Here is a 25,807-nt window from a genome sequence, read left to right as displayed (position 1 = left end):
CATTACCTAAAGAGATGTTACAATCTGTTATAACCCCCATACCTAAACCTGGCGTAGATACTCAACTGGTATAAAACTATAGGCCTATATCCCTCATAAACACAGGTGTGAAACTATACATCAGAGTGATAGCCCGAAGACTGCTCCACCTTTTACCCACCCTGATACACCCTGAACAGGTAGAATTTATTCCCAGCTGTCAAGCTCCTGATGCCACCAGAAGATTACTTTCACTGATCTATAACTTAGAATCACAAAAAACACCTTCTGTGCTTCTATCATTGGATGCAGAGAAGGCGTTTGACCGAGTGCACTGGGGATTCTTACAAGCTGTACTACAGAAATTTGCTATTACAGGTTGGCTACAAACTGCCATAATGTCACTTTATTCAACTCCTTCTGCCAGAGTTCTAACCAACGGTGTATTGTTCGAGCCTTTTGACATTACTAATGGCACGAGACAAGGGTGCCCCCTATCCCCATCATATTTGCACTCCTCATTGAACCCCTAGCTGCTAGAATTAGAACAGAACCCCTAATCTATGGCATGCCCTACTTTGGGACTGAGCATAAAATCAGTCTCTTTGCAAATTATATAATATTGATGCTTACCAATCCAGCCCGATCCCTCCACGCCATACGCTCCATTCTAAATCAATCTGCAGCAGTTTCTTACTAAAAACTAAATGAGAGAAGTCCTTGATATTAAAAATACACACTCCCCCAGAAACCCAAAAAATACTCACCAGGACATTTCCGTTTATCTGGGCCAAATGCTCAATTCCCTATTTAGGGATCAACCTAACCCCTTATATCGCAAATCACTATTACAAACCTTGCTGAAAGAACTAATATCATTGAGTTCCTTTGGTTTATCAAAATTGGACCGGATAGTAGTTGTAAAAATGTTTATACTCCCTAAATTATTGTAGGTATTCAGGACCCTTCCTATACTTTTGCCCTCCAACTTCTTCCATAGCCTTCAAAAACAGTTTGTCCAATGTGTCTGGAAATATAAACGTCTTAGATGTTCCTCTCAAATACTATTACGCCTACTAAGAAAAGGTGGAGCTGGCCTACCCCATGTGTACTTCTATTATCGAGCCTCACTTCTTGACCAAATGTATTTCTGGTGGCACCCCACCTCAGAAAAAATGTGGTCTCTCATACACCGAGAGATCTCCTACTTCTAAGCTCTGTATACCAAAAATGCTCTATACTTACCCACCCATGTATTAAAGCCTCTCTTGATGCTTGGTCTTCCCTGCTTCCCTCAAAGCCCTGAAACCAGGTTGATGTATCTACCGTTAGACACTCTCTGTGTTGTGATTCCGAACGTAAACTTATCTACAAAAAATGTGGGATGCACAATCTGCAGGATGTTTATAAATATGATAAAATAAAACCCTTCAATGACCTACAAAATAGCTATGCCTTGCCCTCCTCAGAATTATTCACTAACATGAGAATTAGTCACTACTTAAGAGCTACCAATATTCTTCCTATTGCTTACCTCCCCTTATCTATCTCACAGTATTATACTACTCTTAAATGCCTAGGTAATGGCATTTCCCATTTTTACTGGACTACATGGTATAAAAATTGCATTGTTGTTATAGCTATAACCTAACCTCCCCATGTTTCTCCCCCTCCCCGACCCCCCTTCCCTTCATCCCTACCTCCCTCCCTATACTCCCTACCCTGTCCTCTCCTTAGTTCACATTTTTAGCAAAAGCCCATTATAGAACATGTTCCCCCTTAGGCCCACTATCAAAACTTACTTAAGTAGTGTTTGTAAACTCACCAAACATCTTTTAAATAACTGTGAACTTGTCTTACATACCCCCTGTTTCTTGTTTCCTTCCTTTAATAAAGACTATTTGGAAAATAATAAGAAACATGGCATTCTTGGCCATCAAACTTCTAATTTTTACTGTTTAATGTTCAATGGTAATTTTATAACCTTCTCTTTCTACGGTGCTGACAAAGATGGTTTCTGTGTATTTTATGTTTTACCATTTTTTTCCTACTCTATAAGCAGATTCATATTCCAGTCTATCAGTAATAAATAACAGAATTATTCTATATAAACCTGACACTCTCACAGCATTCAGCTGAGCCATGAACTCAGTGTCAGGATCCTGGGCTGATGTCAGTGATGATGAGGTCGGGAGAAGAGGAAGAAGTCATTGGAGTCTATCAGAGACTCGGCCATGTTGTCTTCAGATATCTACTTAGAATATTGTGGTTGTTGTCTTTGTGTGTGACCCCCTGCACATCTGACACCCAGAACTCTGATCACCGCTGTGATATGACTATGAAGAATTATACATTTGAGTACAAGTATTCTCAGGATGGAGACATCATTATAGGAGGGATATTCTCTGTACATTCTGCAGTGTCAGGGTGGAGTCAGAGGGGAAGTCGTATCAAAAATCTCATGTGTTCAGCGTAAGTGAAATATGAAGTGTAAATCTTCCATTCTGATCTACAGAGCTGTGTCTTTAGGAGATATGTGTGATAATGTGCAGGACTCATTCAGTCTGTTACACGGCATTTATATCAAATCAAAGTATATCCTTCAATGTGTTCATGAAAACCACGTATGGCCCATTCACATTTAGCGGTTCCCTTTTTGGGTGTTAATGCCCATTTTAATTCATTGTGAATAGCTGCCAATGCACCACAATGTATGAAAAACATGCCTGACCCTTTTTTGTTTAATAAGGCAGAACACCGCAGTGCATGGTATGTGTATTATGGTTCCTAGAGGTGTGTTGTGTGTTGGGATCTACTGTACAATGCATTGGGGGAAATTCACAATGAATTACACCACATTGCACTGCTCATAGAGAAGGTGCTTTGCCATGCATTATTATGTGCTAAGGTGTCAATTATTACCAGAATGCACAATTGTGAATGGGCTTCAATGACTTTGGCCCTTAATGCTTAATGACTCCATATCTTTTTTTCACTTTCAAATAAAGTTGGGGAGGATAAAGAATCCCTGTCAGTTTACTGCTATCTGGGGCTCCATAAAAGATATTTCCCTCAAAGAAATACTGTATAATGTTATTGTGGTGCCGTAAAATGCATCTCCAACCAAAACCTTTTTTCTTTTGGACAGCCACTGTCCAGGGCTCCATTAGAGAGATTTCCCCTCATTTCCTGTCCTGCAGATAACAGTTTTACCAGATAGAAAGGCACCACAATAACATGATATAATATTTCTATTTCTGATGGCTGGAATTGTATTTACCTTTTTCACTGCAATGCACAATTTTAAGGCTTTACATGTTGGGTTTCTATTTACTCGGAACAACCTCATATTTTATATATTTTTTTTTTCAATTCTGATTTTATTTTTAATTATTATAAAGTATTACACATGATTAAACAAATTCAAACACATATACAGGTATTACTTACATACATAATAATCACATTTATTATTTTATTTCCTCTTTTCCCCCCTCTCAAACATATCTTGAATATTTTAACATATAAAAAAAAAAAAAAAATAAATAAAAAGGAAAAAATACACATCCAACCCCTCCCCCCCGCCCCATTTCTCTCTCCCTTCCCTCTCTCCTCTCCCCTCCCCTCTGCGAAATCTTTCCTTCCCTTTCTTCCCTCCTTCTTCCTCAATTTTTTACCAATTTCCTATGCTGTCTCCAGGGAGTACAAACCAGGAGGCACCTTTCATACGTATCTAATTCTTGTGCTAAAAGTATCTCCATTCTCTCTATGTTATCCATTTCTAGGGCCCATTCGTTTATCGAAGGAGACTGAGTTGATCGCCAGTACCGCGGTATCACAGTTCTTGCTGCCGTCAACCAGTATCCGAGAAGATTCTTTTTAATGTTTTTATATGTTCCTGGTAACATAGAGAGGAGGGTGATTTGTGGTGTGTTTGGGATTACCTCCCCAGTAACTATTGTGTATAATTGCATAATCTTTTCCCAAAAACCAAAAATTAGGGGACATTCCCACCAAATATGAAGCAATGAGCCCTTGTCTATATGGCACCGCCAACATCTATCTGATTTTTCTGGGTATATACGATGGAGTGTCACTGGGCTCCAGTACCATCTTGAGAGCAACTTGTAATTTGTCTCTTGTGCTTTAATTGACGGTGATAAACAGTGAGAAAAATTAAATGCCTTCTCCCATTCCCCAACCTCAATTTGAGCATTAATCTCATTAACCCATTTGTTTATATATTCCGGGGGCTCCGGGTGATTTTTAATAATAAACATCTTATATAATACTGATATAACATGTTTTGGTTTTTGATCTTGTGTCAGGAGAGTTTCAAGTTCTGTTAAATCTCTACCCAGAGACTTGCTTGAATGAATTGTACTCCAAAATGACCGCAACTGCCAAAACTCCAACATTTGCATAGATGATGGTCGCTGTGTAGGGAATAGATTTAATAAGGACGGAATTGTCCCCTGGCATAAAATATTACTCAGTCTATAATGGGATTCCCTATTTCATATAAGAAAACTTGTCCAATTTAATGCCGGTGGAAAAAAGGGGTTGCCAAATAAAGGTGTCATAGGTCCTTCATAGGAGGAAAGTTCACATTTTATAGCTGTTTTACCCCATATATTCAACACATGGGATGTGAGAGAGGGCATAGTCTCTAACAACTCTCGACTTAAATTACTACCAGACAAATCTAACCATGGCAACACCTTTAAATCTAGTTGATTCAACCCTTGTTCTATTTTTACCCATTGTTTAGTTTCCGAACAATAGAACCAATCCACCAATCTAGTCAAAACAGCCGAGACGTAATAATAATACAAGTCAGGTGCACCCGCACCTCCTTTCGTTTTTGGTGTTGATAATAATTTCCTTTGTAGTCTTGGTTTTTTTATGGCCCCAAATAAATTTTGTAAAAGCCGATTGTAAAGTAGAAAAAAATGATCTAGGGACACGAACTGGTATAGTTTGAAAAAAATACAAGAACCGCGGTATTATATCCATTTTTAATATATTAATCCTCCCAAACCATGAATGTTGCTTAACATCATATTTTGTTAGATCTTGTAAAGTACGTTGCAGGAGAGGAACATAATTCATTGAATATAGATGAATTGGGTCCGGGGGGATTTTAACACCTAAATATTTTAAAGCTGCAGAGCAAATCTTAAACGTAAAATTAGCTCTCAACATTGCAACCTGTTCGGGTACGAGCGACACATTAAGGATTTCTGATTTTGATACGTTTACTTTAAAGTTGCTCAGTTTCCCAAACCGCTGGAATTCAGATAGTATAGAGGGAATTGCAATATGTGGATTAGTGATATAAAGTAATAGATCATGGGCAAACAAAGCCATTTTTATTTCCCTTTGTTTTATCTGTATACCAGTAATGGAAGAGTTCCGTCTAATAGCCGTCGCTAAGTATTCCATTACTATAACATAAAGCAAAGGGGATAACGGGCATCCCTGACGGGTACCATTTTGTATATTAAAACTTGTCAATGAGCCATTAATTTTTATTCTAGCTACCGGTTTAGTGTATAGTGCCATGATCTTATGGAATATATTTGACCCTTGTCCTATTTGCATTAAAGAATGTTTAAGGAAGAGCCATCCCACCTGGTCAAATGCCTTTTCCGCATCGACTGAAAGAAGGCATACTGGTATTTTAGCCCTTTGTGCATAATTCATTAATAAAAAAGTTTTAATCGTGTTATCACGTGCTTCTCTACTTTGAACGAATCCTACCTATATTTTATTAAAAAGTTGAGTAACACATTTCATTTGTGGGCAGTAACATTACTTTTATTGTATTTTTTACTGAAAATATGTGTTTTATAAACAGCTCCACTAACATCACAGGGTCTTTGAAAAAATTTAATGTTTGGGGGGGTATTAACTAATCATCAGGCATTTTAATATTTCACACAAAAACAACTCTGACAGTGAAAGGATTAAAGTCAAAGAAGTCACAGAAAAATTCCCATTGATCTGTTCCTGTTGTGGACTGACAATACCGTTCTATTTGTTAAATGAAATAACAAGGAATGGTGTCAGCCCTGCCATGTTTCGTTTGCTAAATGAAAGAATGTCTCCCCTTCTCCTGAACTCTACAGTATGGGTGGATTGTTTTGTTGTCAAAGATAAAAACTGAAAAAACAGTGAGTGGGGGGAGGGTTGATTAGACTCTTTGAGGTAACATAGATGTGAACAGGAATAAAAACAACTAACACTCCTTGGGGATGCCCTGACCCTGCTGGTGAAGTGGCGCATCAGCATAATGTATACAACCTACTACAGCAACATTAACATTTACAAACGAAAAAAAGATGCTGTTTAAATTGCAAATTACAGCTTCAGCTACCTACCAATCAGCTGAGGGGTCACCTAATCTATAGCAGACTCTTATCCCAGGTGATGATCTGGTATAGTACCCCACACAAAACAAAAATGTGTAAATTCCCCCTAAGGATGCATAAACAACCCTTTACCCTGATGAGGTTCGGATTAGGATGTTAAGGGGTACACAAAACATTTAATATATCCCCCTCATAAATAATCGTACCAGACCGGTAGGGTCTGGTATGGATCTTAAGGGTAAATTCCAGGCAAAAAAAAAAAACATGTGGTTCCACTCAACATGTGGCATTTGCTGTATATGATTGTGGCCCCTGTCAGGCCAGCAAAAGTGAAGTGAGAATTCAGCCTCCCCACCTGAACCATACCAGGCCACATTTCCTCAGCATGGTGGATACCTTGCCAGGAGGGTCTTATTGGCAAGCACCAGAATGATGAAGACAATTGCCTCTTTCCCACAATCCTGGTTTGGTGGTTGTGGGGGTCTGCATGTTGGGGGGCTTATTGGAAACTGGAAACCCCAGATACAGGACCTCCCACCTATGTGAATGAGTAAGAGGTACACAGTAGCCATACTGATTCATAGAATAAGTGAAAAAATAAACACACCACAGTTTTTGAGAAGTAATTTTTTTAGCAAAAAAAAAAGCTCACAACGAAAATTCATCATCAATCAGTTTGTCCAACATTTCTATTCAAATCCAACCTGGAAACATGAATGAATGACGGAGAAGATTATGTTGGTGGTTGCCAGTTTCCTAAGAACCAGTTAGAAGGGAAGCGGTCACATTTAGTAATATTGATGCCAAATATATCGCTTTCAGCTGGTGCCGGAGGTTTGATCGGGCCACACTTAAAATTAGTTCAGTTGTTTGCCTAACCTTCACTCAAGCAAAATGTGGTCCAAGGCTGGGTTCAGACCAAACCAAAACCCCATCAATAGTCATTACCCTGGTTACAAGAGCCAATCATATAAGGGAATCAATAACCCAACCCACTTTCTGTAAAAAGGTGGGCTTACATCAGCCATATTATTAATGTGTGGAGAGCGGAAAATACTGTGTAGGGAGAGACACTTTATTATTATTATGGTATTGGTACATGCCCCCTCATCATGGCAGTGGCCAGTTCCCATGCCTTTTTGTTTGACAATATTTTGCCTATTAGCTCTAGGAATGGACAGAAATAAAAAACAACCCCCCCCCCCCCCCCCCCATAGACTTCAATGGGATTCACTGACAGTTCACAAACTTTAGAATATAAGCAAGATTTGAGAAACATTTCACAGACTAAAACCAGGAAGATAATGTGCGACTACTTGGTGATATCAGGGGCTACAGCTGAGGTCCTCTATACCTCCTAAATTGCCAGCCACTGCTATAAATCATATAAGTGCAGGAATAATTGAATTTCAATCCCACCATAGATTTATAGTTGAAATGTATTATCCATTTTGGCATAAATAATTTCTGATTGAATCCTTGTACTGTAGACCAATGCAAATCTATCCATTTTCTGCAGGGTTTACCAGAGAGAATACAGACATCTCCTGGCTTTTATATTTGCTATTGATGAGATAAACCGCAGTCCAGATATTCTGCCCAACATAACTCTTGGATACCATGTGTATGATTCGTGTGGACATGTGAATAAAGCTATAAAAGACGTTCTACAGATATTATCTGGACATACAAAGGAAGCTCCAAATTATTCCTGTATGGAGCGGGGAGCCCTGGCTGGTTTCATTGGAGATCTCAAATCTGACACCTCTCTCCAAATGGCCCAGCTGCTGAATCTATATGGTTACACCCAGGTCAGAAAAGCAGAATTTCCTATATTACATAACTTTAGGACAGCTAGTCGTCTTATGGTGAAGTGGGTCAAAAGGGTACAAATACAGTGCTTGCGAAAGTATTCGGCCCCCTTGAACTTTTCAACCTTTTCCCACATTTCAGGCTTCAAACATAAAGATATAAATGTTTTATTTTTTGTGAAGAATCACCAACAAGTGGGACACCATTGTGAAGTGGAACGAAATCTATTGGATTTTTGAAACTTTTTTAACTAATAAAAAAATGAAAAGTGGGGCGTGCAAAATTATTGGGCCCCCTTGCGTTAATACTTTGTAGAGCCACCTTTTGCTGCGATTACAGCTGCAAGTCGCTTGGGGTATGTCTCTATCAGTTTTGCACATCAAGAGACTGAAATTCTTGCCCATTCTTCCTTGCAAAACAGCCCGAGCTCAGTGAGGTTGGATGGAGAGCATTTGTGAATAGCAGTTTTCAGCTCTTTCCACAGATTCTCGATTGGATTCAGGTCTGGACTTTGACTTGGCCATTCTAACACCTGGATACATTTATTTGTGAACCATTCCTTTGTAGATTTTTCTGTATGTTTGGGATCATTGTCTTGTTGGAAGATAAATCTCCGTCCCAGTTTCAGGTCTTTTGCAGACTCCAACAGGTTTTCATCCTGTATTTGGCTGCATCCATCTTCCCCTCAATTTTTTATTTTTTTTTGAGTTTTACATTTTTTTTATTGAAGTAATGAAAATACAACATAGACTTATCTCCCACGCAGGGGATTTCTGGAAACATATTGCTTGACAGGCATGACAGAGTACAGGAAACAAGTGGAAGACCCTTCCCAATGAGGGAGAGGCCTCATGCCTAACAACATAGAGACCGCCCAACAGGTATTAACCAGTATTCCGAGCCATATGAACAAAAAAGTCTTCCAAATAGAAAAGAATACCCAAACTAAAAGTAATAATTAACATAAGAGCAATCAGAAACAACCACTAGGCGGACCGAGGCCCCGACACCCCAACTGGGAACACGCTGTGTCGGAGTCTCAGAACCCCCCAGACCTGAAGATAGAACGGGAGGCCTTATTGCCTAACCTTAGCGTAAAATGTCTGGACTGGTTAATAGATCAAAAAGAAGTTAAATGAACCTGGCAGGGACCCCCAAAAGTCCCAAATTCTAACATAGTTCAAGACAACGTGACAAGATAAGCCCCAGGAACGGTAAGACCGATATTGCAAAGCTAGTGGGTTTAAGGCCATGGGGAAATAGATCTGCCATGGCCTGTCCTGAGAACTAACATCCCCCATTTCCCAGACCAGCTGGGCCTGAGGGAGGGAGTGACAAAGACAAGAGAGAGAAAGGAAGAAATAGAAAAGAGAGTGTGGGAGGAGAGAAAGAGAGATAGGTTTACAGAGGAGGGTGTCTAGGCCAAGGAGAGTCTTTGGAAGCCGGGGTGCGGTTCGGATCTAGGAGCTAAGCATGAAAAGAGCCATGAATCTGAGCTTATAGGAGATTCCCAACAAAGTTGGCCCAAGGTTCCCACACCCGTTTAAATTTGTCCATTTTGTCTAGAATAGAGTTAGAGGTTTTTTCTTGAAACATAATCCGAGTAATTTTTTGTTTAAGCAGTGGGAAGGAAACCCCGGGGGACTTCCAAGATCTGGCTATCGTCATTTTAGCTCCAATAAAGAAAAAGTGGATCAGGACTCGTCTATTTTTTGGGGTTAGGGGTATCGTTTGATTCAGGAGGGCGATTGCTGGGGATTGAGGGATGGCATGACCAGTGACTTTACGAATTAGGCCAAAAGTCTTGTTCCAAAAGTTTCTGATTCTGGGGCATTCCCACAAGATGTGGAGGAGCGACCCTAGGTGACCGCAACCCCTAAAACATAGGGGTGAGGACTGGGGGTAGAATTTAGCTAGACGGGTCGGGACCAGGTACCAGAGGGTAAAAACTTTAACATCCGCCTCCATCAGGGAAGTGTTGAGAATCCCCCTGATGGCAGTCGTGAAATGGGAGTGCCAAGAGTCCAAGTCCCACTCAATACCCAGGTCGCGTTCCCAGCTCAGCATGTATTGCGCTTTTTCCTTTGGTTCGGCCAAAGCAGAGTAAATCAGGCAGATGCCCCCCCTCATGACCGTGGCTGACGAGCACCAGAGTTCATACGGGGAAACATAGAGGGGGAGGGGGTGGTGGTCAGTCAGAGTGTACAGGAAATGTGCTATTTGATGGAACCTAAATCTTTCTGAGTCTGGCATCTCCAGTTTAGAGATGCAGTGACCAAGTTTGAGTGACGGGTTGAGAACGTGTCCTATTCTATAAAGGCCTTTCTCTATCCACCACTGGAACGCCCTAATATCCATCCCTGGTGGGAATGAAGGGTTATTGAAGAGATGTGTAAGAGGTTTCCACTTTGAAGTAAGGATGTTAGATTTATGAACCGTGTCACATAAAGTGAAGGAGTGTGAGAGGGTGGGGGCCATGATCGGGGGTCTAGATTTCGGGGGGCGCCACAGCAGAAAATCAATAGTGTGCTTAGGGATAGCTTGTCTTTCCATCTCTAGCCATTCAGGCTTTGGACCTCTCGAATATACGTTAGAAATCTGGCAGAGTTGCGCCGCCTGATAGTACCACCAGAGGTTAGGTAACCCAAGTCCGCCCTTCCGTCTAGGTCTGAACAACGTTGTCTTGGGGAGTCTGTGGTTAGACTTGCCCCAGGTAAAGCATATAATCGCAGACTGTAGAGTTTGGATGTGGGATTTGGGGACCGGTATCGGTAGTGAGCGGAAGAGGTACAGTAACCTAGGGAGGAGAGTCATCTTGATGGCATTGACTCTCCCAATCCAGGACAACTTGTGGAGGGACCATTGCTCAAGGTCCTTTTTGAGTTTTTTAAACATGGGCGGGTAGTTGTGTTTATATAAATGTTCAATGGTGGGCGTGAGCTGGACCCCTAAATAGGGAATGGAAGAAGCACTCCAGGAAAATGGGAAGTGCTCCTTGAGCCTGTGTACTAGGTCTAGGGGTACAGATATATTGAGGGCTGTCGACTTGGCCATATTAACATGAAGCCCGGAAACCTGTCCGAAGTTTTGGAGGAGTTGAAGGATATTAGGAGTAGAGGTGAGGGGAGAGGTGACAAAGAGGAGGACATCGTCCGCGAACAAGGCGCATTTATGTGTTGATTGTCCGCATTTAACTCCCTGAATGTCTGGGTGGTTCCTAATGGAAATAGCTAAAGTTTCAATGCCAATGGTGAAGAGGAGGGAGGCTAGTGGGCAGCCCTGTCTAGTGCCTTTACGAATCAAAAAGGGTTCTGAAAGGTGGCCTTGGAGTCTGACCCATGCCCTGGAGTAAAGGGCTTCCAGGAGGAGAATAAAGTGTGGACCAAAGCCCCATCTTTCTAGCACACCGAATAAGTACGGCCAAGTAATAGTGTCAAATGCTTTTTGCAAATCTATAGAGAGGAGGAAGCCCTCCTGTGAGGAACCCCTGTCCCAACCCGATTTAAGTAGGGAAATAACGTCTACCGCTCTTCTTATCTGGTCCGGTCCCTGCCTCCCTGGGATGAAGCCCACCTGGTCCTTATGGACATATGCCCCAATAAAAGAACCCAAACGGTTCGAGAGATAGGTCTGTAGTTGCTGACCAGGCTCTGGTCTTTACCCGGTTTTGGGATGACTGAGATGTATGCTAAGTTGGCGTCAGGGCCTAAGGGTGACTCGCGGTTCAGGGAGTTGAAGAACCGGGCCAGATAAGGGGACAGCACCTCAGAAAAGGTCTGAAATAAGGTGTTGAGAACCAATTGGGTGCAGGGGCCGAGCCTTTCTTGAGGTCCTTAATGACTGCTCTAATTTCTGCTTCTGAAATAGGGGCTTCCATCATTGATCGGTGTGCTTCCGAGATCTTGGGAAGGGGAATATTGTCCAGGAAAGTTTTAGAAGACTGTTTGTTGTCCGGGTCTGGGCTAGAATAAAGCTTTGAATAGAATGCATGGAAAGCATTCAGAATATGTTTGGGGTTTTGTGAGGGAGCCAGAAAGAGATTTGATTTTAGGGAGAGCCTGGATTCTAAATTAAGGAGACAGCTTCGCAGTGAGGAGAGGGCCGAATTTATCCGAATTGAGATAAAATCATCCATTCACCCATTGCATATGTTTTTCAGCACTGGAGGTGAGGGCAGTGTTAAGGGCGATTTTAGCTGCATCCAGAAGAGCCAGGGAAGAGGCAGTGGGGTGTTTCTTGTGCGCTTTACTTAAGGCCTGGAAATTTTTCTCTAGGTTAATAATGTCAATTTGTTTTTCGCGTTTAAGATGAGAGGCAAGCTGTATAAATTTGCCCCTCATTACCGCTTTGTGTGCCCCCCATAATACACTGGGGGAAATGTCTTCAGTATCATTTATGTGAAAGTATTCCTTGAGGTCGTTTTCAAGGGCAGTAAAATGAACTGGGTTGGATAGCAAAGCTTCTTTCAACCGCCATTGTGGGGTATTTGCTTGGGAAAGGCAACCCAAGATTTTCAGGGAAACCAGTGAATGATCCGACCAAGGCACATCAACTATAGCGGCGTGGGATGCTAGGTGGATGTCAGAGGAATGCAGAAAAATATGGTCAATACAGGCATAAGTTCTATGGGGAGCAGAAAAGTGGGTGTAGTCCTGGGCTGAGGGATTAAGTTCTCTCCAAGAGTCAATCATACCCAAGGCATGAAAGAGCCTAGCGATGCTGAGACTCTGTTTGGGAGGTCTTTTCAGGAGGGCTTTATTATGGGCAGATTTGTCTAGCACATGATCGAAGGCGACATTGGAGTCGCCACCCATGAGCACCTTACCTTCCAAATGTGGGGAAAGAGAGGTTAGCATGGAGGAAAAGAATTGAGTTTGGCCCTTGTTGGGAGCATAATATGACACGATAGAGAAGAGTGACCCATTAATATGTCCCTTGACTAATATATATCTTCCCTCCCCATCCCTGATAACTTGGGACAGGGAGAAAAGGGTGCGTTTGGAAATAAGGACAGCTACTCCCCTCTTCTTGTCATCAGAATTAGCCAGAAAAAAGGTAGGGCAGTTTCGGTGCAGGAAGGAGGGGTTAAAGCTTTTAGGAAAATGCATCTCCTGGATGAGGACGATGTCCAAGCTCTTAGAGTGGTAGCTATGTAGGGCTTTGCGCCTTTTCATAGGGGAGTTTAGGCCTTGGGTGTTATGAGATGCAATCTTAAGTGAATGTTGTTTGGGGGTGTCATCAGCCATGGACAGGAGGGAGAGAGTGCGAATACATGCTGGCATTGTTTACCTGTTCCAAGTGACCAATGGACCCGAGCCGGGGGATGCGACGTAGACCCAGTATCCGGGAGGGTGTGAACCAGCTCACTCTCCTTGGAGGCACCTGAGGGGGAAGAGACACATAAGTACCAGTAAGAAGGGAAGAACAGAGAGAAAGAGAGAAGAGGAAGGATAAGAAGGAGGGAAAGCCCAGACGGGATAGATATCTGGGCTTCCAAGGTGGGGGGTGGCAGGTCCAAACCTGCTCCGATGCCCTTTGACTTACAGGGATCGGAAGGAGGACAACCCGCAGCGGGGTTGCGATCCTGATGTCACCAAGGGGGGGTGAGACCCCAGGGTCACAGCAGGTGGAGTGGCAAGCAGGCCCGCTCCGGCCGTGAGGCACTCGCCATCTGTAGATTAACACCTAAAATGAAACGTAGTTAACATAGAGGAAGAACAACTTGAACATAAACATAGAATCCATAACACAGGGGGAGGCCCCTAGGAAGGAATCACTCATGTCCTGTGGACAAAGTAAAGTTCACCAACAGTGTGTGCCTATCTCCTATCTCGAGACAGGCAATCAGGGACTTGGGGGCAACCCCTGCAGTGGGGTTGGGGTGAATGGCTGGGGGGCGTAGGGATGGTAGGGAATCTTAGGCCCTCCATAAATAGTGGGTTGGGGAAACCCCAATGTCTATCTGACAACAAATGAAAAATAAAAGTTAATAATTAAAAAAAGGAGGGGGGGGAGGGAGGTGTAAAAAGTTATTCCGAGATGACTCGTAAGTCACGGAGGTGAGGACATCACTTCCAAGAGATTCGGTTAGGATGCAAATAAAGGGACAGACCCTTAGGGGTCAAAATGAGGAGGTGATCATCTTGGGGGGATGGCATCCTGCTGTCTCTTTGGTTGCTGCTTGATCCAGAGGGGGGTCAGAGGGCTAGAAGGCGGAGGCCTTTTGGATGAGCTTGGACGGGTCTCCATTTGTTCGGGAAACGATTCCTGAGAGATGAGCCCTAGGTGGAGGAGTAAGCATTCGCCATTCTGGAAATTCGTGAAGCTGTGGGATTTTTCCTTGTAATGGAATTGTAGGCGAAAGGGGAAGGCCCATCTGTATTTGTTCATATTCTGGGAGAGAACATCAAGTAAAGGTTTTAGGGCTCTCCTTTTTTTGGATTGTAGTGGGGGAGATGTCCGCAAAAATTTGAATTTTGACGCCATTGAGAAAGATGTCTTCTCTGTTGCGGGATTTTTCCATTTCCTCTTTAACCCCATAGAAATGTGGCTTGACTACAATGTCCCGAGGGAGGCCATCTTGGCGGGGGGGTTGCAAAACTCTGTGTGCTCTGTCCAATTCAAGTCTCTGGTCTGGGGCGTCAGGGATAATTTCCTTAATCAGGGCTTTAACAGTGTCATGTACATCCTCTTGCGATTCTGGAATCTTCCCCTCAATTTTAACCATCTTCCCTGTCCCTGCTGAAGAAAAGCAGGCCCAAACCATGATGCTGCCACCACCATGTTTGACAGTGGGGATGGTGTGTTGAGGGTGATGAGCTGTGTTGCTTTTACACCAAACATATAGTTTTGCATTGTGGGCAAAAAGTTTGATTTTGGTTTCATCTGACTAGAGCACCTTCTTCCACATGTTTGGTGTGTCTCCCAGGTGGCTTGTGGCAAACTTTAGACGAGAATTTTTATGGATATCTTTTGAGAAATGGCTTTCTTCTTGCCACTCTTCCATAAAGGCCAGTTTTGTGCAGTGTACGACTGATTGTTGTCCTATGAACAGACTCTCCCACCTCAGTTGTAGTTCTCTGCAGTTCATCCAGAGTGATGATGGGCCTCTTGGCTGCATCTCTGATCAGTCTTCTCCTTGTCTGAGCTGAAAGTTTAAAGGGACGGCCAGGTCTTGGTAGATTTGTAGTGGTCTGATACTCCTTCCATTTCAAAATGATCGCTTGCACAGTGCTCCTTGGGATGTTTAAAGCTTGGGAAATCTTTTTGTATCCAAATCCGGCTTTAAACTTCTCCACAACAGTATTACGGACCTGCCTGGTGTGTTCCTTGGTCTTCATGATGCTCTCTGCGCTTTCAACAGAACCCTGAGACTATCACAGAGCAGGTGCATTTATACAGAGACTTGATTACACACAGGTGGATTCTATTTATCCCCATCAGTCATTTAGGACAACATTGGATCATTCAGGGATCCTCGCTGAACTTCTGGAGTGAGTTTGCTGCACTGAAAGTAAAGGGGCCGAATAATTTTGCAAGCACCACTTTTCAGTTTTTTATTTGCTAAAAAAGTTTAACCACTTTCAGACCGGACCATTTTGCTGGTAAATGACCAGAGGTCTTTTTACACTTTGGCACTGCGCTGCTTTAACTGGTAATTGCGCGGTCATGCAATGTTGTACCCAAACAAAATTTGCGTCCTTTTCTTCCCACAAATAGAGCTTTCTTTTGAGGGTATTTGATTGCCTCTGCGATTTTTATTTTTTGCGATATAAACGTAAAAAGACCGCAAATTTTGAAAAAAAATGATATTTTCTACTTTTTGTTATTAGAAAAATCCAATAAACTCAATTTTAGTCATACATTTAGGCCAAAATGTATTCAGCCACATGTCTTTGGTAAAAAAAAAGTCAATAATTGTATATTTATTGGTTTGCGCAAAAGTTGTCACATCTACAAACTAAGGTACGTTTTCTGGAATTTACGCAGCTTTTAGTTTACGACTGCCTATCTCATTTCTTGAGGTGCTAAAATGGCAGGGCAGTACAAAACCCCCCCAAATGACCCCATTTTGGAAAGTAGACCCCCTAAGGAAATTGATAAGAGGCATGTTGAGCCCATTGAATATTTTATTTTTTTGCCTCAAGCGATTGAATAATGACAAAAAAAAATTTTTATTTTTTTTTTACACAAAGTTGTCACTAAATGATATATTTCTCACACATGCTATGGGCGTATGTGAAATGACACCCCAAAATAAATTCTGCTGCTTCTCCTGAGTACGGGGATACCACATATGTGGGACTTTTTGGGAGCCTAGCCGCGTACGGGGCCCCGAAAACCAAGCACCGCCTTCAGGCTTTCTAAGGGCGTAAATTTTTGAGTTCACTTCTCACTACCTATCACAGTTTTGAAGGCCATAAAATGCCAAGATGGCACAAAACCCCCACAAATGACCCCATTTTAGAAAGTAGACACCCCAAGCTATTTGCTGAGAGGCATGTTGAGTTCATGGAATATTTTATATTTTGCCACAAGTTGCGGGAAAATTACAAACTTTTTTTTTTTTTTTTTTTTCACAAAGTTGTCACTAAATGATATATTGCTCACACATGCCATGGGCATATGTGAAATGACACCCCAAAATAAATTCTGCTGCTTCTCCTGAGTACGGGGATACCACATATGTGGGACTTTTTGGGAGCCTAGCCGCGTACGGGGCCCCGAAAACCAAGCACCGCCTTCAGGCTTTCTAAGGGCGTAAATTTTTGAGTTCACTTCTCACTACCTATTACAGTTTTGAAGGCCATAAAATGCCAAGATGGCACAAAACCCCCACAAATGACCCCATTTTAGAAAGTAGACACCCCAAGCTATTTGCTGAGAGGCATGTTGAGTCCATGGAATATTTTATATTTTGCCACAAGTTGCGGGAAAATTACAAACTTATTTTTTTTTTTTTTCACAAAGTTGTCACTAAATGATATATTGCTCACGCATGCCATGGGCATATGTGAAATGACACCCCAAAATAAATTCTGCTGCTTCTCCTGAGTACGGGGATACCACATATGTGGGACTTTTTGGGAGCCTAGCCGCGTACGGGGCCCCGAAAACCAAGCACCGCCTTCAGGCTTTCTAAGGGCGTTACAGTTTTGAAGGCCATAAAATGCCAAGATGGCACAAACCCCCCCCAAATGACCCCATTTTGGAAAGTAGACACCCCTAAATTTAGGGGTACACTAGTGAGACTAGGTAATAAATGGCGGGTGCCCTGAAACTATAAAAAAATAACTAACCAACCAGCGTCACCTGTAACAGTTATATGGTGATCACTGGTGAAAGGGTTAACTAGGGGGCAATCAGGGGGCTTTATGCGGTAGTATATGGGGGTCCCTGGCGCTATAAAAAGCTGCGGCGAACCTAAATACCTACCTGCCTAACTAGCGTCACCTGTGACACTAATACAGCGATCAGAAAAACGATCGCTTATTAGGCTGGGTTCACACTGGAGCGATGCGGGAACGCCACGAATGCGCGGCGGGTTCCCGCATCGCATGCCTCCCGGCGGCAGTTCACACTGCCCTATGCGAACTGCTGGGAGTGTCAGTGAAATGTTACTGACACCCCCAGATCAGTTCGCATATCACAGTGCGATCTGCAAACTCGGATCGCATGGTGTGAACACCCATGCGATCCGATTCTGCTGCGGGCCAAAAAAAGGGTCCCCTGCGAATTTGCGGCGGGTGCGGCGGGTGCGGCGGGTGCGGCGAATGGCTGAACTCGAATCGCACAGAGATCGGATGTGATTTGCACTGCAGTGCGGTGCGAATCACATCCGTTCTCAAACCGCTGCAATGTGAACCCAGCCTTAGTGACACTGGCGACGGGGGGTGATCACGGGGTTAAACCTTTATTGGGGGGGTTAGGGGGGTACCTTAGAACTAAAGGGGGCTAACCCTAACTGCCCTAACAGTTATTAGTCACAAATGACACCCGCCGGGTGATCAGGGGGTTAAACCTTTATTAGGTAATAAATGGCGGGTGCCCTGAAACTATAAAAAAATAACTAACCAACCAGCGTCACCTGTAACAGTTATATGGTGATCACAGGTGAAAGGGTTAACTAGGGGGCAATCAGGGGGCTTTATGCGGTAGTATATGGGGGTCCCTGGCGCTATAAAAAGCTGCGGCGAACCTAAATACCTACCTGCCTAACTAGCGTCACCTGTGACACTAATACGGCGATCAGAAAAATGATCGCTTATTAGGCTGGGTTCACACTGGAGCGATGCGGAAACGCCGCGAATCCGCGGCGGGTTCCCGCATCGCATGCCTCCCGGCGGCAGTTCACACTGCCCTATGCGAACTGCTGGGAGTGTCAGTGAAATGTTACTGACACCCCCAGATCAGTTCGCATATCGCAGTGCGATCTGCAAACTCGGATCGCATGGTGTGAACACCCATGCGATCCGATTCTGCTGCGGGCCAAAAAAAGGGTCCCGTGCGAATTTGCGGCGGGTGCGGCGGGTGTGGCGGGTGCGGCGAATGGCTGAACTCGAATCGCACAGAGACCGGATGTGATTTGCACTGCAGTGCGGTGCGAATCACATTCGTTCTCATAAACCGCTGCAATGTGAACCCAGCCTTAGTGACACTGGCGACGGGGGGTGATCACGGGGTTAAACCTTTATTGGGGGGGGTTAGGGGGGCACATTAGAACTAAAGGGGGCTAACTCTAACTGCCCTAACAGTTATTACAGTCACAAATGACACCAATGCAAAAAAAAAAAAAAAAAATGACATTGGTGTCACTGTGACTGGGGGGCAGGGGTAATTGGGGGGGTGATCGGGGGGTAAAGGGGGGGTGTGAGTGTGCCTGGCATGTTCTACTGTGTGTGTAGAGTGTTGGTGCAACTCACCGATCCGCTCTCCTCCGTGTCGGAACGAAAACTACCGACACGGAGGAGAGAATACATCACTTCCTCTCCTGTGTTTACATTACAGGAGAGGAAGTGATGTCACCGGGGATTTCCATTCGTCGAGAGCGATCGCGAGGGGGTGGCCATGAATGAATGGCCGCCCCCTCATCCCGGATCGCTCTCGACGGAATGCCGACCGCCGCAGGCACCGGGGGGGGGCCCGATCGGGCCCCCCACCCGCGGGCAGGCAGGGACTTATATATACGCCCATATGCCTGCCCGTGCCATTCTGCCGACGTATATCGTCGTGCGGCGGTCGGCAAGTGGTTAAAATATCCAATAGATTTCATTCCACTTCACAATTGTGTCCCACTTGTTGGTGATTCTTCACTAAAAATTAAAATTTTATATCTTTATGTTTGAAGCCTGAAATGTGGCAAAAGGTTGAAAAGTTCAAGGGAATACTTTCGCAAGGCACTGTAACTGAATAACCAGATAACAAACCTGTCCACAAGGTTGAGGAGTGTGTCTATGGGAATGTTTGACTATTCTTCCAGAAGTGCATTTATGAGTTCAGGCACTGATGTTGCACGAGAAGGCCTGACTCACAGTCTCAGCTCTATTTCATCCCAAAGGTGTTCTATTGGGTTGAGGTCAGGACTTTGTGCAGGCCAGTCAAGTTCATCTGCCCCAAACTCACTCATTCATGTCTTTATGGACCTTAATTGTGCACTGGTGCGCAGTCATGTTGGAACAGGAAGGGGTCTTCCCCAAACTGTTTCTACAAAATGGGCTCATGAAATTGTCAAAAATGTCTCAGTGTGTTGATGCCTTAAGAGTTCTCTTCACTGGAACTAAGGGACCAAGCCCAACCCCTGAAAAACAACTCCACACCATAATTCCCCCTCCACCATATGATTTGGACAAGTGCACAAAGCAAGATCCATTAAGACATGGATGAGCGTGACCTCAACCTGAACCAGGCCTTCTCATACAACATCATTGCCTGACCTCACAAATGCTCTTCTGGAAGAACGGTCAAACATTCCCATAGACACACTCCTAAACCTTGTGGACAGCCTTCCCAGAAGAGTTGAAGCTGTTATAACTGCAAAGAGTGGGCCAACTCAATATTGTACCCTAAGGAATAAAACTGGGATGCCATTAAAGTTCATGTGTGCGTAAAGGCAGACGTCCCAATACTTTTGGTAACATAGTGTATATAGAAGTAATATTTTAGGAAACTAGGAGCTGCAAAAGTTACCAACATCATTGGTTTACATGGCCATATTTGGTCAAGGATGTCATTATTATCCCTGTCCCTTTCCTGTCATATGCCCCAGTTCTGTTGAGTATTTAGTGCTCACAGTTTGGCAGGCGGCAGACATCATAAATAATAATGGATTTACAATGAGGGACTTTTCTTGTTTTTTTTTTTTGTGTTTGTTTTTTCACACAAAAGACTTCTTTAGTTACATAGTCCCATTCGTTTATGACAAAAGTTGCTGGTGTACAGTCGCGGGTACATGTTTCGCAATGTTATCACTTCTTCAGGAGCCTCTGTTATATAAGACATAATCACACATAGATTACATAACATAATCGGCTATAAAAAAATGGTATTTTAAAATGGTGAGTAGGCAAAACATAATTAGTCTTACTCAAATATGTTTCTTGTTGACATGTAATTTTGGCTTTTTGGGAAAGTGGAAATATAGGGACTTTTCAGGCACAAATACAAAACATAATAATTTTTTTATTAATTCATATTACACAGACTACAAACAATTTTAAGACACTACACTTGTTAAAAATAATTGTATATTCAACAGGCCCATGACTTTGACCTTAACAAGCAACATTGTAACAAACTCCTGGTTCCTGTGGGAATTTGTTGATAACATAGTTACATAGTCCCATTCGTTTATGACAAAAGTTGCTGGTGTATAGTCGCAGGTACATGTTTCGCGATGTTATCACTTCTTCAGGAGCCTCTGTTATATAAGACATAATCACACATAGATTACATAACATAATCAGCTATAAAAAAGCCAAAATTACATGTGAACAAGAAACATATTTCAGTAAAACTAATTATGTTTTGCCTACTCACCATTTTAAAATACCAAAAACGTAAACAAATTCAAGCCTGTCCAGGTGCTGCAACCTCATAAGCCTCAATGATGGAATTATCGAGGGAAGGGCGCTCTAGAGGAACCCCCACGGAAATAGAAAGGAGACAGACCAAATATCTCCAAGACACCTATATTGTGTGGATTAGGCATCAGCAGGGATGTGTCTAATGGCTAAAATTTTAAATGTAAAAAGGTTTTTAACAAAATGGGGCACTCGCCTATTGGGGTAGGGAAGAAAACTCACTACCAACAAAAAACAATCGACCTAAGGTATGTACAAGAATCAGTCAGGTCCTTTAAAAAATGAAATAAAAAATGTGGGCGGCACAGTGGTGTAGTGGGTAGCACCCTCACCTAGCAGTAAGAAGGGTTACTGGTTCAAATCCCAACCAGGACACTACCTGCTTGGAGTTTGCATGTTCTCCCTGTGCCTGCATGGGTTTCCTCCGGGTACTCCGGTTTCCTCCCACACTCCAAAGACATGCAGGTAGGCCAATTGGCTTCTGTCCAAAATTGGCCCTAGGATATGAATGGGGACCTTGGATTGTGGGCTCCTTGAGGGTAGGGACTGATGTGAGTGTGCAATGTACAGCGATAGGGACAATTGTAGACACTCAGGTTGAACTGGATGGACTGGTGTCCTTATTCAACCTTACTAACTATGTAGCATGCCTATTATATACACACGCACATATATGTACTGATATCCAAAATCCACAAGGAACATTCCTTTAGGGGACACACATAAATGTACAGAACCTATATTTTGAGACCAATAAGATACTTTCAAACTGGGCCGCCCAGCATTTATCTAATGGGGGCAAATCCACCAAAGTTCCTCCATCAAAAATAAAGACCATTCTACCGATATTTTGAGCAGAAGCAAAGACTGGTACATACCTGGTCATTAGGAAAAGTGTATATATATATATATATATATAAGGCTAACCACCAAAGATGAGGACCCAGAAGTCCATAAAAGTTAGCCCAAATACGCTGATGTTCTGGGAGTCATGCAACGCACCGCAAGCCTGCACGCCGACTGACTCCCGACCGGATGTTTATCTATACACTGATGTCAGACCGGGCCGGCCAGTATGAATGCACCGCGCATGTGCCAAACGGTGACGTGTCACGCGTCTATGTAAATTTGGCGTGCCCGCAAACACCCACCCACACATGCGCAGCAGAATGCTGCGCCCACTCAGGCCGCGAGTGGCCAGCAAAGTGTCCCTGCCCACCTGAACGTGTACACATGCCGGGGGGAGGTTACAGGCAGGCTGCCCGCAGCCTGGGTGGCCATACTGATGCTCCCGCACTGGCTTACTGGAGGAAAACATCGAAAATTCAGGGGTGGGGGGGGGGGGGGGAAGAGGAAAGGAAAAGGGGAGGGGGAGAAAGGGGGTTGGGAAAAACAGGAGGAGAGGAAAATGTTATTAATTTTAATGTTTCATATTATTCATAAAAAAGGCTTGTAAGATAAAACCTCGTTAATTCCAGGATACCTAGTTGCTTCTAGCCTCCCTATCCAGAGGATCTCTTTCTGTAGGATTTTTTTATCCCAGTTTCCCCCTTGGGGGTCTTCTGGAATTACTTCAAGGACTAAAAAATTAAACAAACTTGTATCATACTTATTATATTTATGGTATAATCCTAAATGCCGACTGACTGGTGTGAGCATCTTGGCCCATTAATATAATATAATATAATAATATGTGATCGTATACACGTTTCTTAAAAGGGCGGATGGTTTTGCCTACATAATAAGCTCCACATTTGCACGTCATTAAATATATTACCCCTGGTGTTTCACAATTGGCAAAAAAACGGGGACAAGATTTTTCCCCATTGGGGAGTCTGAAAGATTTACCCACTCTTACCAAAGGGCAATACGAACACTGCCCACATCTATAAACTCCATTGGGCGGTCTACTTTCTTTACTGTCTGGGCGATAGTGACTGGCTGTCATTCTATCACCTAGAGATGTACTTTTGCGGAATACAATTTCCGAAGTCTCCCGCACATAACGGTTTAGTATTAGATCATTGCTTAAAATATGTCAATGTTTAGCTAAGCTAGAATGGAGTTGATGATGTTGACTGGAAAACCTAGTTATAAACTTGGTTGTCATTCTTCCACAGTTGGTCTGGGTTTGGGATATAGCAAGGCTGATCTCTCTTGCTTTAACGCTTTATTATAAGCTTTTCTCAAAATACTTTTGCTATAGCCCCGTTCCCACAGACATGTACATAATTCCACAGCCTGCGTGACAAAATCTGACTCATGTGTACAATTAAGTCTTAAACGGATGTATTGTGCATATGGAATACTATGCACTAGGGACCGTGGATGCCCACTCTCCGCGTGTAACAGTGTGTTTCCTGACGTTTTCTTTCGTAAATACAAACCCCAACATGTCCCATAAAGGGCGGGAAAAATTCAAAAGAGGTCGGAATAACAAAGGATCACCTGAACAAGATAGGAAGAAACGTGCTACTGATACCAATGTGGGAGAAAAATCTAAAAACCCAACAGTTCTAGAGCAACCACTGCCCCCCCTTGCACAGAGCGAGACTCTGGATTCCCAGGGGATTATAAACATGACTAATATGTCACAGACTAACTACACGACTGGATCATTGCATGTCCCTGGTAGAGTTCCTCTAAACCCGATGCAGGGATTCCCTTCACCCCAACCAAGCAGGGGAACAGGAAATTTGGATGCCTACATTACAAGGATCCAACAGAATCCCTCAGTATAGTCAATCTCTCATCCTATCCCTTGTCCCCAGCTGAGACTAATGTACTCTCTCGGGGACTAACTTTTTGTCCACAGGAGAATTTTGATTTATTCGAAGTGGTCACTGACCTTCAGCTCTTTGCACACAGACTCTTATTGAAGAGCTTGCATGTAAGGACGGACATTGAGATTGACATCACCGAATGGTCGAACTTCAGCATGAAGAGAATTCAAGGCTCTAGGGGACTTGACACTCCTTTTTCAGGAAAATAATACCTTAGACCTAATAGATCAAATTGATTTGGAATCGTTACTCAATAATGTCAATAAACCTACGGCCAATCCAAAAGTCTTATTCAAAAAACCTTCTGTGAAATTTCCCTCTCTCAGCCTCAACTCTAGTAAAGATACGTTCATTAACCACTTCAATACCGGGCACTTAAACACCTTCCTTCCCAGACCAATTTTGAGCTTTCAGCACTGTCGCACTTTGAATGACAATTGCGCGGTCATGCTACACTGTACCCAAATGAAATTTGTATCATTTTTTTCCCACAAATAGAGCTTTCTTTTGGTGGTATTTGATCACCTCTACGGTTTTTATTTTTTGCTAAACAAATAAAAAAATACCGAAAATTTTGAAATAAAAAATGTTTTTTTTGTTTCAGTTTCAAAACTTTGCAAATAAGTAAGTTTTCTCCTTCACTGATGGGCACTGATGGGGTTACACTGATGGGCAATGATAAGGCGACACTGATGGGCACCGATGAGGTGGCACCAATGAAGTGGCACTGATGAGGTGGCATTGATGGACACCGATATGTGGCACTGATAGGTGGCACTGATGGGCGACACGGATGGGCACTGATAGGTGGCACAAATTGGCACGGATTGGCATGGATGGGCATGGATAAGTGGCACAGGTGGGCATGGGTTAGGCGGCACAGGTGGGCATGGGTAGGTGGCACAGGTGGGCATGGGTAGGCGGCACAGGTGGGCATGGGTAGGCACTGATAGGCGGCACAGATGGGAACTGATAGGCGGCACTGTATTATAATATATTGCACTAATGGATGCCAATCAGTGCCAATCAATAATGCATGCCAATCAGTGATGCCCATTGTGGGCACTGATTGGCATCCATTATGGGCACTGATTGGCATCCATTGTGGCACTGACTAGAATCCCTGGTGGTCTGGTGGCGTCCCTGGTGGTCCAGTGTGGGCATCCTCGGGGGGGCTGTGCTGATAATCGATCAGCACAGACCCCCCCGTCAAAGGAGCAGCCGATCGGCTCTCCTCTACTCACGTCTGACAGACGCGAGTGAGGAAAAGCCGATCACCGGCTTTTCCTATTTACACTGTGATGAGCCGTGATTGGACACGGCTGATCACGTGGTAAAGAGTCTCCGTCGGAGACTCTTTACCGAGATCATAGTTGCCGGGTGTCAGACTGACACCCCGCAACAACGATCGCCGCGATGCACGCCCCCGGGGGCGCGCAGCGGCTCATAATCCTGATCACGTCATATGACGTCCGGTCAGGATTATGAAACCACTTTGCCGCCGTCCATTTGCTATAGGGCGGGCGGCAAGTGGTTAAACAATCAGTTTGGGACATCTGTAAATTATCAAGCAATAAAACCTGCTCGACTAATCTTACATCTGAGGAATCTAAGGCACTAGATGCACTGTGTAACAATGCAAACATTACGGTCAAACCCTCGGACAAAGGAGGGAATGTGGTTTTGATGGATAATTACGATTATGTACGCATGTGTCAAGATATTTTGGACAATCAGGATTGGTATTCACCAATTCATGCTAGATTTCATACAAACATAT

Source organism: Lithobates pipiens, unplaced genomic scaffold (assembly GCF_037356315.1).
Source record: "Lithobates pipiens isolate NorthernLeopardFrog02 unplaced genomic scaffold, aLitPip1_a1.2 Scaffold_13, whole genome shotgun sequence".
Lineage (NCBI taxonomy): Eukaryota > Metazoa > Chordata > Amphibia > Anura > Ranidae > Lithobates > Lithobates pipiens.
Note: the sequence above shows the minus strand (reverse complement) of the source record.